The sequence below is a fragment of the Marmota marmota genome, unplaced genomic scaffold, assembly GCF_001458135.2.
Source record: "Marmota marmota marmota unplaced genomic scaffold, marMar, whole genome shotgun sequence".
NCBI classification, from domain to species: domain Eukaryota; kingdom Metazoa; phylum Chordata; class Mammalia; order Rodentia; family Sciuridae; genus Marmota; species Marmota marmota.
Window position 1 is genome coordinate 7,151,745 of NW_026000305.1, and position 17,223 is coordinate 7,168,967.

Consider the following 17,223-nt stretch of genomic DNA (forward strand, 5'->3'; position numbering starts at 1 on the left):
TTTTTTTTTTTTTTTTTTTTGGTCCTGGAGATTGAACCCAGAGATACTTTAATACTGACCTATGTCCCAGCCCTTTTTATTTTATTTTGAGACAGGGTCTCACTTAGTAGTTCACGTTGATCTGAAACTTGCAATACTCCTGAGTCACTTGGAGTATCTTCTTTTTTGCCCATCAATTTTACCTATTAGCAAAGTCCTTTCTCAAATTTCTTGTTTTTCATGAAATATTTTATAGTTAAGACCACTATGCTAGGCCATTTCTCTGAATCTCATTTTTAAATCTGTTAAAGTATCTAATTCCCTTTTCTTTAAGTATGATAATTTTGGGGGCGGTACCAGAGCCAAGGGCACATAACCAATGAGCAACATCCCCAGCCCCTTTTAAGTTCTTCTTTGAGACAGGGTCTTCCTCAGTTGCTTAGGACCTTGTTAAGTTGCTGAGGCTGGCTTTGAATTCACAATCCTCCTGCCTCAGCCTCTCAAGTCAAGTACTGTAATTTTTGTCTTTGTCATATTTATGCCATTGTCTTCCTGTCCAGCCCACCCCATCCCAACTAGTCAAGAAACTTCATGGACTGAAACTTGTGCACCTGTGTAGCCCCTAAGTTCCTAGTACCAAACTTGGAACATGGAGATTCATCAAATATTTACTCAGCAAATATTTATCCAGCAAGTATAGTGTGCCAGGCACCATACTTGGTTCTGCAAATAAAGACCTTAGAAAAAGGCACATGATACATGTCTTATTGAACCTTATAATTGAGAGAGAGAGAGAATGATAATTGCTGTAGAGTCTGAAAACTGTGATCATAGGCAAAACACATTGTACTCTATAAGCACTAAAAGAAGGGAATGATCTAAACTGTTAAGAACACCAATGTGATTCTGCAACCTGTACAATCAGAAAAATGAGATATTATACCCCATTTGATTCAAGTATATGAATTGTCAAGATCATTGTACTGTCATGTGTAACTAATAAAAAAAAAGAACACCTCTTGAACTGAAGTGAACTTAAAGTCAATGCTACCATCTGGGAGTCTATACTTCCTTTGGTCATTCCCTTGTTGTCCACACATTAATGAATTTCCAACTTTATATTTTAGCTTAATGAATAGAGAGCATCTCCATTAAGATTCTTCTGGCTTCCTCCCTGGAAAGCTGATGATTCATTCCCTTTGTTTATGTAACATTATTTTCAAGTAGAAAAAGTTGCTTGGGATGATGAAAAAGACTTCTAACCATGGGAAAACCCTAAATCAACTGTGAGTATAAATATTTCTTTATCTAGGGATTTTGGGAATAAAAAAGAAAGGATTATTTTTTCAGAGTATATCACTATTCTTTTGAGATTGTTTTTGCATAAGATGGAATCCATATTGGAACAGGCACTGAACAGACTCCAATTTTAAATGAGAGATTTATTTGAAGCAATATACCAGATTTCTTGAGCAAAATTTTTCCTAACTTCAGGATCCTAACCTTCCTCAATTGAGAATGGGGGTGGGAGGAAGAAAGAAAGAAGGAACTAATGGTCCAAATTTAGTATGATCAGTTTCTGGTGTCTGGAACTTATAGGGATTTCTTAGGGAATTATTGTGGGAAGTTATTGTATTTGTTTATGAATATATATGTGTTCCTCTAAACCTGAGCTTCAGTGAATATTATTTTTATTTCAAGAGCATCTTTCAGTTATAGTAGATCTTTATTTGCTTTATCCAAGTACAATCTGGTTCAAACGAATATCAGGGATAACCTTGTCATTTTGGTTAAACTTAATCTGACTAAGCTTTTATAATGTTAGCTGATAAAATACCCATCAAAATATGTATCTTTTTTAGGCTGGGGATAGAGCTCAGTTGGTAGAGTGTTTGCCTCTCATGCAGAAAACCATGGATTCGATCTCCCACACCACAAAATAAATGTATCTGTTTTAATAAAGTAAAGGAAATGATCAAAATACTAGACCATCAAATTACCTAGTCCCTAATGGTTGTCTTTGAGACATAATAGCAGCAAGTGGGGTGTGGAGTCCTGCCCAGAAACTACTTAATCCCACATTATAGCCAACAAGTTGCTCAAAAAATCAACTTTATTTTAGAGTTAGGGTTAGGTGTACATTTTAGTAAGCCAAGAAAAAAGAAGACCTAGTACCACAAGTGACTGAAAAGGATACGCGGCTGACCAGGTGTGTGCATATGTGTGGGAGGCAACTGTACCATTATTACACATGAATAATCACAAATATTGGATAGAAGAGAGCAGAAAAATTTCTTCCTGATTCTGATAAGCACACATGGCTAATTTCAAGGCTTCCCCTTTTCATTTTATTTTAGATCTTCAAAGTCAAAAAACTTACTATCTTTCTGGGAAACCTGCCCAGGAACTGCATGTAATTGAAAGCTGACTATATGGCACTAAGCACATATTTTAGAAAATATGAGCTTGGTAAATTCTTCCAGGGAATTTGCTAGTTCTGCCCTAGTGGATGTTCCACTGGATTTGTTTTTTAATCTGAAAGAGGTATATTCTATCTGGATGTCACCCTCCAATGAGGTTCCTTCCCAAATCACTTTAGCTTTGACACCTTTTTTGAGTCTCCTATAGGTCAAAATCATGAAGGAAAGAAACACACATATATAGACAACACAGTTATTGTGAACATTGCCACTTTGCCAGGAAGTTATTTCACTTAGCTAAGTCTAAACATCTCTGCTGAGTTCTGAAACCCATTTTGTTTTCAGCAAACAGTATCTTTTCCTCTGCTCTGAGAAGTACTCTTTTAATTAACTGGAGACAGCAAGGTCATCACCCAGCTTCACATCACTAGTTGATAATGCCCAGTCACATTGCCTTTCCTTAGATATTATAGTTTGCAATTATTTTATATTCTAGAGAGCAGTACACACCAATTGGTAGTGGGGATGGACATATTCAAACCTGTACTAAGAATTAACAAGTACTCTGCCCACATCCGTGTCCCTATAGTCCATTAAAAAATGTTAGGCTGGGGGCTGAGGTTGAGGTTAAATGGTAGAGTGCTTGCCTAGCACATGTGAGGCCTGGGTTGATCCTCAGCACCACATTAAAAAAAATAAATCAAATAAAGTTATTATGAAAAAAAAGTTAGGCTGCTCTTATGCAGCTTCCACCTCCCAGGGCCTTGTTTTAGCCACATGGTATGCGGGTGTCCATTTTTATTATTTCCCTTTTTCGAAAACTGGATCTTTCAAAATGTGGTTCCTAGGCTAATGTCAATGCTTTTTAAACTGCATATTCCTGGATGTACTGCATCTTAATTGCCAAAGGGTGGAGCTAAGGCATCTACATTTTAACAAGCTCACAAAAACCAAATCTGGGAGCCTTCAAATTGAAGAATATTCCTTCAGTTAAAAAGAACAATACCATAGTTTCCAAAGTTAAGCTAGAGTCCTTGCAGGCATTTACTGTGCTTTCCTATCTCCATTACCTATATTCTTGATTGTTCCTCAACTTAAATTGTTATATTTTACTTGAATCCATCAAAATCTTACTTATCCTTGAAGGCCACTGTCAAAAAATTCTACCTTTTCTATGAAGGCTTTCACTTTCCCTGCCTGGTTATGATCATACGCACCTGTGAACTCCAAGACTACTTTATTTATATCTGAAATATGCTTCTTTTTAGAATCTTATATGCTACATTCTTTGGCCAACAATGTAAATGATGCTTCACTTTGTTCATTGCTGTTTTTCTTGTGATTCATAGTGGATCTCAAAACGTATTTATCTATACAAGCTTAAAACACTAGTGAAAGTATTAAATCACTTTTGATGGGTACTTTAAAACACTGAGCAGCCAGTTTAGAATTACATGTACCCAAATATCTGGCTATCAGTGTCTTCTGTCTTTATTACTCTGGGAGCATTATCCTAACTGTCTTTTTAGAAGGCAAGTCACTATTTCACAAAGTTCCGTTTTACACATTAAATTTCAAATATTTTCACTTTTTAGAAATGATCAGAAGATCACAAGTTATGTTACAGTGGGAAAACTGTATGTATTTCCTATTCTTAGTGCTGACACGGCTGTGGGGATTTTCCTCAGCTTTTCTGAATGTTCACCTTGTGTCTCAGACCAGACATGAGCATTTGGACAAGAAGAAGGTTTTTTTTTAAAGGAAAGTTATGAGCTTCCAAGCTTACATAAAATAAACTAAGGTCCAAGATAATCAGATCCTTCTGGCCATTTTCACTTTTTTGCAGGCCTTCTTGCAATTTTCTCTTTGACAGTGTGCCCTATCCACTGCTCCACAGGATTAATAGCCTGTGAAAGTGGAGGAGTAAACCAACCTTATGGGGTCTGGTAGAGAGAGCAAGGGTGGAGTAGAAAATAAAACCAGTCCCCAGGGCCTCAATCCAGGACTGGCCATGGTTTTGGGTGTAGGTGGCTACCTAATGTGGTGTGATTTTAAGGCATCAAAATACCTTCCTTTAAGAAAAAAAAGAGAAAAAATATCCCACTTGTCTGGGAACCCATATGAAGAGTTTAGGCTGGGAATACCAGACTCCCACCTTTAAAGATCAGGCCCAGGGAATGCCTTATGAAGGAGTAGGAATGTCAGTACCCCACACAAATACAATTTCTGGAACATGTGTAATCAATCACAGAGCTTTTGCATCCTTTGATTTTCAGCTCACTGACCATATTAACTTTTTTCTGTTCTTTGTGCCTAGTAGTTTTTTCCTCCACAGTTACTTGTGTTTTATTTATATTTTGGAGTCATTTTCTCCATGCTTTGTTATCCAAAATCTATAGCATTTTGTTTTAAAGAACAAAAGGGTAATGTAGAATCTTCTAAGTAGACACTAAGGTCTTCAGAAACCTATTGGAAAATTATTTAAAGTTTAAGATTTTAAATATAAAAATTCAAGTGGCAAAAGTTAGTTATTTACTTCTCAGTAATTAGTCTAAAATGTGTATATCAAGCCTTCAGCAACGACCCTTAAAAATGCCTATGGAAAAGTTTATATCATAAGAGCTAGGCAATTCAATTAAAACATGCAGATCTTATTTCTGTATTTTAAATGACAGATAATTGATCATGTCCTGATATTAGGCTTTGAGGGAAGTATGGCATATTTAACACTCTGTTTCAGAAGATTGATATAAGCCTCTTGTAGTGACATGGTTTTGTTAGTTTTTTGTTTGTTTGTTTGTTTGTTTTTGATACTAGGGATTGAAACCAGGAGTGCTTTACCACTAAGCCACATCCTCAGCTCTTTTTTTAAAATATTTTGTCTAGAGATAGGGTCTAGTTACTTAGTTCCTCACGAACTTGCTGAGGCTGGCTTTGTACCTGCGATTCTCCTGCCTCAGCCTCCTAAGCCATTGGGATTATAGGTGTGCATCACTGTACCACAGCTTTAGTCTTGTGCTGGACCTGTATTGGTGGCATGTCTTTCCATACTCAAACTGAACAAGTATCTAGAAGATTACACCTCAATTTTCTACCATATTTTCTATGCTTTGAGAATGAATCCTATCAATGAAACAAGATTCTGGATGAATTATTTTGACCTCACTTTAGAAAATAACCCTTTAAAATCCTTGAGCAGTGACCACATGTCAGAAACCAATATGAGTGATCCCACATTTCTCCTTGGCAGCATAGCAATCCTCATTTGTAGAAGCAAATCAAGTATTTTAGAAATGTCTGATTCTCAGAGGCATCTTTCTTGTTTCTGACACTGAGGTGTCATTAAAATGAAAATGGACAGACTCCTTGAGTGATCTTCGAACAGTAATAGCAACCCTATGCACCATGACTTAGGAGGAAGCAGAGAGGATGGTAGCACAACATTGCTGATGTATCGCCTGCTTAGCCTTGTATTCCTACTCCTTCATAAGGCACCACACTAAAGAAGAGAGCTGTAGATATCCATTGCCTTAAGCCATCTCTAATGAAGGCTACAGGAGTAAGGCAAGGAGAATTCTTGATTAAACTCAAGGATTCCTGTGGCAAATCTATTGTACCACCCTCCAAGAACCTAGGTAGTTACATACTCACTTTGAGGTCACTGTATTCTGATTCTGGAAGAAATATGCCTTAAATATGAATATCAGTATTATTTAATAATAAGTCTTTATTTAATAATAATACTATATATCCTCATCAGAACTATTGTTACATTTGTTTGTGATGGCATTGTATATACTGATTGAAAGGAGGTGGTGAAAATTGAGTCATATGGAACTCTTTCACCTTCTTCCTCCCACAACAGTCTTGTAGTTACTAGATTCACAATGGCTTGGGAAATTTGCTCTCCTCTAAGAAAGGGATGAAGTGTCCTAAAGGAAAACAGACCTCATCCTGAGTCTGTACTGGGATCAGGCCAGTCCCTGGAGCTTGAAACATAGGCAATATGTGATTAGAATTTTGCATATTTGTCTTCACTGAATAATGTTCTGTTACTAATTTTTTTTTCATCCAGTGGTGTTATTTGCAACATTTTATTCAATTTTGATGGCTCTTTATTTCACTGAAATAAAAACTAAGATAACTCAATTTGGGATCCAAAGAAGGAGAACTTACAGGCCAAGGTTGTGTGCTACTGATTTTGGTCTTTAAAAACAAATGCAGAGGACTGGGGCTGTAGCTCAGCAGCAGAGCACTTGCCTAGCATGTGTGAAGTGCTGGGTTCGATCCTCAGCACAACATAAAAATAAACAAATAAAATAAATGCTTGCTATCTATCTATAACTACAACAAAATAAAATAAAGAAACAAAAGCAGCATCTATCTTTTTGTATTTTGTAGTTTAAGTTAAAAAAGTATCTAAGAAACCTAGAAAATCCCTTCTTCTCAATATTTTATAGATGATTAAAAAAAAAAACACTAGAGCTTGTATTCTGGATTAAGTGAAACACCAGAGAGGCATCACCTACTTAAAGTAATCAGGCAAGAAAATAAGGACATCTCCACTGACAAATGCAAGCTTTTTGTACCTTTCCAGCATAATATAAGCAATATTCAGCAATATTTTGGAAGGATGAACAAAGATTCATATTTTATCTCTGCTTGCAACATTTTGACATGAGCAACAGCCCTACTTCCCAGAGTTTAAACCCAAGAGAGTCTAACCACTAAGGCACTCAGTCCTTTTAATTTTTTATTTTGAGATAGGGGCTCACTAAGTTGCTTAGGGCTTCACAAAGTTGCTGGGGCTGGCTTTGAACTTGTGATCCTAATTCCTTTGCCACCCAAACCACTGGAATTACAGTCATGCACCACCATGCCCGGCCTATGAGAAAGTTCTTTAAAGGAGAATTTTTATAATCTCATTTCCTCCTCAAGGTTTTCATGCCATCCCAATTAGAATTAGCCTTCCTTTTTTTTTTAATTCCCACAGTATGTTTCTTTTACTTCTATTTACCTGATACGTTTCATCCTGTCCAATGGTATAATGCATTGTCTGTACAACTACTAGACCATAAACTCTCTAAAAGTGAGAACACTTTCCTATACATCTGTGTATTTCCCTCAGCAGTTACAATAATTTTTTATTAAAGCCCCTTAGCAGACTTTTAGAAATTGTCTGTTAAATGAAAAATACAAATGTCTTTATATTTGTAGAAGCACTGTTTTCAATAGCCAGTTCTGAATGATGTTCACAGTATGACATTTAAAGGTCACTTAAGTTATAAAATCTAGAAAAAAGGTAAATTTTTAGCTATCAGGTTATATTGGCCACTGAAAGCATTTAGAGATCACAAATTTTACCTTCTTGAGAACTTTTCTTTTTCATTTACTGAGAATGACATTAAGATTTTTTTCTTTTTAAGACTTATACCTTGCCCCTCATTTCCCCATTAGAGAAAATTGGTCTCCTTATTGGTCCATTGCCAATGAATAAGTACTCTAGACACTATCCCACTGAACTAATTAGGATTTCCTAAAAAAAAAAATCACAATGTGTGTGTTTAAGTATTTGGTAAGCATATTGAATAATCTTTGGTAACAAACAAAAAGAAAGCACCTCCTTCAGAACAATAATAGGCCCTAAAGCTTCATGTTCATATAACCTTAGAAAAATCATCCAACTAGAAATTTACCATCTTAATCTGCTAGCCATTAGCTAAGGCAGAGTATACAACTCATTGCTTTTTTAAAAGATCCCAACTCTTGAGAATATACATTTAAGCAGCCATACTGTATTATGATCAAAGAAAGCAAAAATGAAAGCAAATCAGGCTTAAAAAAATCACTTCCTCTCCATTCACATGCACCAAAATGGAGTAGAGTACACTTCTCTGTGGCAATGTGGTGTTATTTTTACTTTCTCTAGCATAGCCTGCTGCCTTCACATGGCAGGAAATGAAAAATCCCTCCCCCACCATAGCCAGGGGACTCACCAAGCACCTAAAATGGGTTGAACAGGCTCTGGTCCCAAAACCTGGAGTCGGGAAATAATGATATATAATTAAATTTATCAGCTTACAAATTTATTTGCTTACTTTTATTTCTGCTATAGATAAATTGCTTCTTCCACTCTATTGTTATCAACTCAGAGTATAAGGCTGGATTCCTGGATACCAGTAACCCTATGAAATTAATTTGTGTTAGGATGAGTTTAAAAGCAATGTGTACATTTGTTTGCTGTTATTTATTTCTAATTTCCTTCCATTACATGAATGTTGTGAAAAGCTGAAAAGGGTGTTTTCAAACCAAAACTGGTGACAATAAATAAAAGGAATTTTTCCAGGAATGGCATTACTTACAATATATGGTTGGTTTTCACTAGTTCATTGGAGTGAAAACTAAGCAACCAGCCACATTTTGAGATTCATTTTGATAGAGTTTATTGAATTTTTCCACCTGTTTTCTTTATAACATTATAACAAGTGTTGAAATAATGACATTTACCTCTAAGCCATGAAAAATAACTTGAGTTCAGATGCCCTTGTTGTACTTATCAACTTAAGTATATGTTAAGTTTAAAGAGCTGGAAATACAACTCTGACAGTGTGGACAGTGTGGAGAGCAATTGGTTGTTTTAGTGATTATATCAGTGACAGTGTAATTACAAATATGAAAAGTCTGTGTACTTTTATTTTAAGATGGCCATCAAATGATCATGTACTATCATTGTTTGGGCTGCAATTGGTCTTTAATCTATTTACCTATCTATCTACACATCAGTCATTTACACAAGCTTTCACAGATGGGATCAAAGGAAGGTTAAAACAAACAGATAGTAATTTGAAAGGATAAATTTATGTAAAATTGAGACCCTTTTCTTTTCCCATTCTTAAGTCACTGATACCACTAAGAGCTCAATGTTTCAACTTTAAAATCTTTCATAATCTTTCCCTCTCTCTTTGTTAATGGGTTCAACTGACCCTCCTTGCAAAATAAAATTGTTTTGATCTTCCTTCTTCTGCCTTTTCTGAGCTCTGTCAACCTGACTTCCTTAACTCTTACATCTCTGAAGTATGCCATGGATATATCATTTATAGCATACCAAGATATCTATATCCTAGAAATATCCTTTTCCTTGGAGGGTAAGTAGCATTCTCCATTTGCAATTTTTTTATATCTTAGAAAAAATCACCCAAGAAACAACACACACACACACACACACACACACACACGTGCACATCAACCCTGCCCACAGACACACTACTTTCTGTACTCCATTAAAAGCTTGGTACAAACATGGAATTCCCCACAATGATAATATTTTCTCTTTTTAAATTTCTTTTAGTTATAGATGGACACAATATCTTTTTATTTTATTTATTTATTTGTATGTGATGCTGAGGATTGAACCCAGTACCTCACATGTGCTAGGCAAGTGCTCCACCACTGAGACACAACACCAGCCCAATATTTTCTTTAAATAAACTATCACAAATCAAGAATCTAAGTAAACTTTACTCTCCTAAATTGTCACTTTGAAAGGCTATGTGCTTATTCCAATCATACTCTTACTGCCCAGAATATTTTTGGAAGTATTTTTTAGAATTACACTCAAACTATGCATCATGTTCTCTAGAATAATACAAGGAGTGACAATTTTTTGCCTTTTAAAAGTACAATCGAAAGCCATTCATAGCAAAGTCTAAACAATTAAATTAGAGATCCAACAGAAAATGGTATTTTGGTCAAAAGCAAGTTGTGACATTTTCCTTAATTGGCTAAAGCCAGTTGTAAAAGGAATTTCAAAGGAAAATTATGAGAGTATTTGGTGAACAACAGCATCATTAGAATAAGCAATGAATGTCTGTAAAGTGACATTCAAAATATAAAATGTGATACATTTTATTTATATTAGTCATAACAAAGCAATTGGTATAATGAAGAGTGCTAGATTGAGAGGGATAAATATTGCACTCTTATTCCATTTCTACTATTGAATATACATGTGACATTGGAGGAGTCACATAATTTATTTTTTTTTTGAGAGTGAGAGAAGGAGAGATTTTTTTTTTAATATTTATTTTTTAGTTATTGGCAGACACAACATCTTGGTTTGTATGTGGTGCTGAGGATCGAACCCGGGCCGCACGCATGAGCCACATCCCCAGCCTGGAGTCACATAATTTCTCTGAGCAATAATAGGTAGGTTAACTCAGATAACATTTAAGGACAATTCTAGCTCTGATATTTTATGATTTTAGGTTTTTAAATAGCCTTGACATTCCATGTCATAAATATTTGTTCATATGTATGAATATGTAATTATTACCTAATATTTTATAAATAATAAGGAATCACTGGTAGGCAAGAGTATGGACTCTGGAGGCAATCTTCCTGGATTCAAAGCCTGGCTCTGCCACTTTCTGTCAGTGTGACTTTGGATAAGATAGTCATTTCTATGTCTAAATTACCTGATCTTATAAATGAGGTGATTTAGTAACTACTTCTAGGAGTAGTTAATGAGTTAATATTTATAAAGTTCTATTGTAAGTAATATATAAATATATCAAATAAAATAAATTGTTAGCATCTTAAACACTATAAAATAACTGTACACATAGATAAATGCCGTGGCAAAAGACTGAATACTGGTTAATGTTTCCAGGAGGAAATAATTTAAGCAATTTATGTGGATATATTTACACACCTATTAATAAAAAGTTTTTTGGGGTTTTTATGTTTTGCTTTTTGTTTGCTAGTACTACTGGCTGAGTATTTTATTCCTGTCTATCTCTTAAGCCAGAGGGTATAACTTTATTAGTATTTTTCATGACTACCAATAAATGAAAATTAATTTCCTCCAGTTAATTTAAATTTCATATCAGAATAATAATGAAAACATCACCCAGCATATCTGTTAATACCTTCAACAGAGGCATAGTACTTCATTTGAGCCAACAGATGACCACTTTTGATAAAAGAGGTATGCCACTGGATGTGTAGGCTATTACACCTGTCATGAATCACTAGTTAATGAATATTACCAAAATAATGTGCTTCAGGGAGGTGCCTGATTTTTTTTCTCTGTTTCACTGAGCTCTTAACTGTCATCCTGACTATAACAGTAGAAGAGGCTCAAATGGTCTTGAGTAAAAGATCTTTCCTTTTTAAGAGAAAATGCAACTAGAAAGAAAGGAACAATTGACTTCAATATATGTTTCATATGCTTATAAACACATATTTTAAATAATTAGGGTAAACATGAATATATTCACATAGAGGATATGTGTACTTCAGTAGTTGTAGTACTTACTAAAATTCTGACCTCCCAGTTAGAGATATAAACTAATGTTATTATGGTTAAGGCCTGTTTCCCCTCATGTTCAAGTGAACTACACTATCATTTTGCTCTAGTTTTTAAACTAGACTTAAGCATTAGACATATCCCTAACAATTATTAGATATTTAGGCTACTGCTTGGGTAACACTACTAAAAACAGGCATCCAGACAAAGAATTCAAAAACAAACATTCCAAATGCTTCCTACTCTGAAGTCTGTATCTTCCAAAGCATTCCCTAACATGAGACTTACCAATCAAGGAACAAACACTTGCCTAATATTCACTTGATTCACCAACATCTATTATAATTTTCCTCCTCAGTAAATGGCATTCCCTTCTTTAACACACAAGTATTACTGTACTGTATGTATACAGAGTGGTAATATACACTGAATGAGATATTAATATTTTAAATGATTAAAATTGAAATCATTTATGTGACCTGTATGTAGGTTTATTTTCAAAATGGGAATAAAGGCTGGGCACCCTGGTTTTCTAGTTTCCTTTTTAAGTCTAAGAAAAAGGTCAAACAGCTCATAAAATACAGGATCAAAACTAGGGTGAGATAAAGGAGGCATTCTTTTTGACACAAAATTTAAGGGGTTTCCACAAACTTCAGTAATAAAGGTAAATATTATTAAAATGCAATGTTTGTTACAAAATCAAAATGAATGCAAATATCCATGATGAACACAATATCAAAATAGTAAATAAACAGAGGGTCAGTATGAACAAATTTTGTGGGGGAGTTTAGATCCAATGTGACACAGTAAAGATACATTTTACCAATACTCCAGAAACCAAAGCCTCCCCTGTTTTTTTTTTAAGGCTGCATATCTTGACTACTAGAACTTTGCTATTATTTGGTAATCTACAAAGTAGACCAGCACATGTGTAACAGGTGGCTAGTGGGGCTCTCAGTATCTATCCAGGGAGCACAGGGTGGAAAATATTATTTCGGGAAAGGTGCCAAAACAGAAGTTAAGATCATATTTGAATACCTTATTGTTTTCTCCAGTGCTGATGAACTCCTTAATCAGATCAAGAGGGTCTCCTGAGGAAGTAGTGATAGGTCTGGCTTGATTAATTCATTCCTGAAAGAACATAGAAAAGCAGTAATCAAATGCAGCATGGAGAAGATGCTCACAGAGGACTAGAAAATCTCAGCAGGTAGAGACTGAAATGGATTATCATGGGCAAGTGAGAGTATCAAGACAGTTATACTTGGCCCTTAGTGATAGCCAAGTACAGTAAGTGGGAATTCTTTTACCATCTGACATCTCTTTTTGACCTGGCAGCGTTTAGGAAGGGTGAATGAAGGTAGGAATGTCAGTGGCAGGGCTTACAAATCACTCCCTGGTCACAAGACATTCTTAACTATGATGAGCTATCCTAGAAAAATCCCACAACCTCTAGTCAAACTCATAACACAGTTGGAGAGTAGGAGCTTTCTTTATCTCAGTCAGCAATCTTTTATAAGGAGTTCTTATCACCACAATCCTTTCATCGATTCATTGATTAGTAAATACATATGACCAGAGACCCAGCTAACCATTGGCTGTCAGTACTGCTATTTCTGGGAGGCAAATTAAATTTTACATAAATCTGCCTTCCATGTACCCTAGCAATGCGTGTAGGTAGCTTCCTATGTGAGATGACATCGGGGCACCAAAAACTACAAACCCACCTCTCTTTGCTCCACTTTACCTATGATTTCTTACCCAGGATGGTTACCTTGCCTGAAATGTCTCATTATAAATTCAGTCCTTTAAGGCACTATGTGTGCAGTAATCTCCTGAAAACACTACAAGGAGTGGTCACACATTAAATTAGTATATTAACTGCAGTCAACTAGATGAGCTAAAATTCACTTCAGAAAGTCAAGATTATGAAATACAAAGAGTTACATTTTACTTGGTATAAAGAAGAGTAAAGGAACATAAAGGGAGGCAGTCTTAGGTATGAAATACAGTAGGATTACCTGGGAAGTCATATTGCTTCATAAATGTTGAGAAGGGATCCTACAAAGGAGAGAAGAGGGCCCAAAAGATAGAGGGAAGGCAAACAATGAAATAGCTCCTAAGTTTGCATGTGGGCATCAAGTTAGTCCTTTTAATGAGGACTAATAAACATAATAGGTTCTCAATAAACAGTATTCATCCTATACTTCCTGCATCTAGCACCTGATAAATAGGATACTTGGCACATAGGAACTTCTCAATATTAAAAATACTTGAGAAAGAAAAATAGTGGCCAGAATAAAATCTATTATAATTCTTTTTTTTTTTTTTTTTGTCTTCAAATAAGGGTAACAAAGTAGGAGAAACAGACCAGAGAAGAGATGAATAACCAAAATACATTCCCAGAGACCCAGAATCTGAAGTGGTTTCTCTGTCTGTCATGGGGGTTACGAAAGAAAGCCCAGGCAGGAAATTGCAAACTGACCAAGTTCTTATCACTGTTGATAGTTTATTATGTGTTAGATCTGCCCAAACACTACCTCGTTGAACAAATATATGAATATTTGTTAGAATAATATTGTACAAGGACAGAGTACAGTGACTGAGCAGAGTTTCAGTTTAATCATGAACACTAGGAAAAATCTAGCTTGTTAGAAGATTCTATTGAAATGGTGAATATTCTTAGGTACTTTTTAATTTTAATCATTTCACTTATTATATTTCACGGATCAGAGGAGTTAGGCAAAATATCAAAAAAATGGACTCTGGTTTTCTGGATCACTTTAATTTTTGTAGAATAGCCATATACCCTAAAACCATTCTATTTTGTTTGCTATCTTTTTCAACTCCTAACATAGGTTACTTAAGCTAAGGGAAAATAGTAAAATAAAGAGCACTAGTCAGAGATATTGGACACCTGGCTTTTGTCTTGGCCCTATCACCAATTAATAGTGGTGTGACCTTGGGAATGTCCCCTTCTATTTCTGGACCTTAATCTTTTATCTGTAAGATGAGGAAGTTGTACTAGATTGTCCCTATGGTCACTTTGAGCTCTGATAGTCTAAGCCTAGTAGAAAGATTGCTTTGTCAGATGGATTCAATTCTAGATAAGAGTTGGAGAAGACACAAAGAAAGCCTGTGTCCTTCCTTCTCAGTGCTTCACCACATCAGGCCTGACTGAGAATCTTCACACCACAACTCTTACTGCCTGCACTCCATATCTAACCCAAGACCCATAGTTTTAAACAGACTTTTCTAGTTGGCACAGACTTGTTCCTGTCATGAACAGCTCCCAATCAAAGCATCCCTTCGAGACAGTGTCCACTTTTAAGCTCAAAACCTTGTAATTTGATAAGTGGATTTAAGGTAATGAACTAACAATAGATCTAGAAGATACATTAAGGATCTTCACAGGGAACATGCAGGTATTTTCCTAGTAACCTTCTTCAAATAACTCACTGGGACAGCTGCAGATCCATGCTAAAAAAGAACATATCACCATGGGAGGGGAGTAGGGGAGAGGTTATAGACAGTTTGAATTCCTCATATCATAAACTGAATCCTCTTTATCAGCCTAAACATAGAGTAATTCAGCCAACACATATACACTGAGCACCAGGAACAACATGCTGTTTTTATTGATAAGCCTGTTGGTGACATGGATAATGATTCAATGAGTTTTATAATAATTTCTCATTTGTTAGCAGAACGGATTCAGCATTTTAACAATCAGACTTTGTTAATCTTTTATTAAAGCTTTGTTAATAATCTTTTTTGTTGTTGGTATTAATGATTGAACCCAGGGATGCTTTACCACTGAGTTACATCTCTAGCCCTTTGCATTTTTTTATTTTGAGACAGATCCTTGCTAAATTGCTGCGACTTGTCTCCAACTTGTAATTCTCATGCCTTAACCTCTCAACTCACTGGGATTATAGGTGTGTGACACCAGCCTGACTGTTAATAATGTATGAACCTCCATTGATTCTTTAGGTTTGGCAAACAAGATAACTGAAACGCAGCAAAAGTAAGAGAATCAGAATTACATAATATGTTAATGGCAGAGCCAGGACTAGAACATGAGCTTTAATTCAAAGGCATTGTATTCCTTTACACATATCACATTTTCTTCCCACTGCACATTCTCAAATATGTATATGGATATTTCTCTTTCCTTCAGATAGTTAAACCATTTAAATGTAAGTTTCATATTGTTAAGAGCTATCAATTTTCTAAATCACACACCAGTGTACAAATCAGAAATAAGCATTCTTTCTATTTTATGTCTGCAATGGAAACCAATATTCTTTATTATGAGCAGAAGAAACTATCACATATTCCTCTCTCTTTCTCATTCTTTTCTCTCACTCAACCTCCCCCATACAGAAACACGAATGTGCAGGCCCTCTTTAAGTTGGTTCCATCCATTTATACTGGCATTCAAAGATGAAAGAAAGTAACTAAAATGGGGCAAATTATCTTTTTCTTCTTTGGACTCTTTCCTGCTGCTAAAGTTTACTAAACTACCAAGCTGGAAGGAATGGAGTGGAGAGAAGAGGAATAATTTGTTATAAATCAAATCACCATGCTAGATGTTACAGGAAATAAAAAGAAAGGAGACATAGTCCCTGTCCTCTAAAACCTGTAGACTGGCAGCAGTCACCCAACAGACAAAACAAGAGATGTATAAAATAAATTGTTAAATTGTGCAGGTCAAATGCTAATTTTTATAGAAAGTGTCCCTATACTTAAGGCACAAACCCACAGTAAACCTTAAGGTAGTTAGGCTATTCCATATGGCATTTATAAAAGCAATGATTTCAGTGTAAATCAAACTCACGTTTCTCTTTCTCATTTATTAAGCTGCAGGCAGGCCTTATGACTATTTTACTCCTCATAAGCATTTCAAATTGAAAATTTGATCAAGCATAATGCTGCCATGTGCTAAAGGAAATTTCTCAGGGGACAGGAAGGTGCCACTTAATTTTTGCAGTGTGATTTCGATCTCATAGCACATGGTACTTTGCAAATTGTAGAGCAGCCCTTACCAAAGAAATGCAAAGTATCTGTTTGACATAAGCATGGTGATCCATACTCGTGAAAAATAAGTGCCCTCTATCATGCTATTTTCACAGATAGAGAAACTGAAAAATAAGGAAGCTTAGTTGTTTTATTTTTTTCAGGTTTATACTCTTAGTCGGCCTAAAAGAGCATGACTTAAAAACTGAAGCTTATCATTGGCACCTGCTAACAGCATGGTTTATAACAGAGTACATGAATGGATGTTCCAAGGTACTTTCTCTATTTCATCTTGGTAAGGAAACACGGTCATGAGGGCATGTGTGTACAGAGAGCAGGAGCACATGGCCAAGAACAATCAACATTTTCAGGAGATGAACTGACCTAAAACCTTGTACTTGTGTTTTGTTTTCTTTAATTCCAAGTTTTGAGCTGATTAAGATAATAGTTACTACATTACATTTCCAGTTAATTCCATCTGTAATGTAATCATAGTTTTTG

At 35.5% G+C, this 17,223-nt stretch overlaps 1 protein-coding gene across 6 annotated transcripts in view; it reads right to left on the minus strand.

The window, feature by feature from the left end:
- Positions 1–17,223, minus strand: part of Gpr174 (G protein-coupled receptor 174) — a 35,147-nt gene that overhangs the window by 9,226 nt on the left and 8,698 nt on the right. For 4 of the 6 annotated variants that reach the window (XR_007345046.1, XM_048797258.1, XM_048797259.1 and 1 more), the window contains exon 2: positions 12,745–12,837. The exons of 1 other annotated variant lie outside the window; for it this stretch is intronic. The gene's annotated coding sequence lies outside the window, so the exon portion shown is untranslated. Of the gene's footprint in view, positions 1–8,395; positions 8,437–12,744; positions 12,838–17,223 lie in introns of all 6 variants that reach the window. One more of the 6 variants, XM_048797256.1, reaches the window with a different exon arrangement.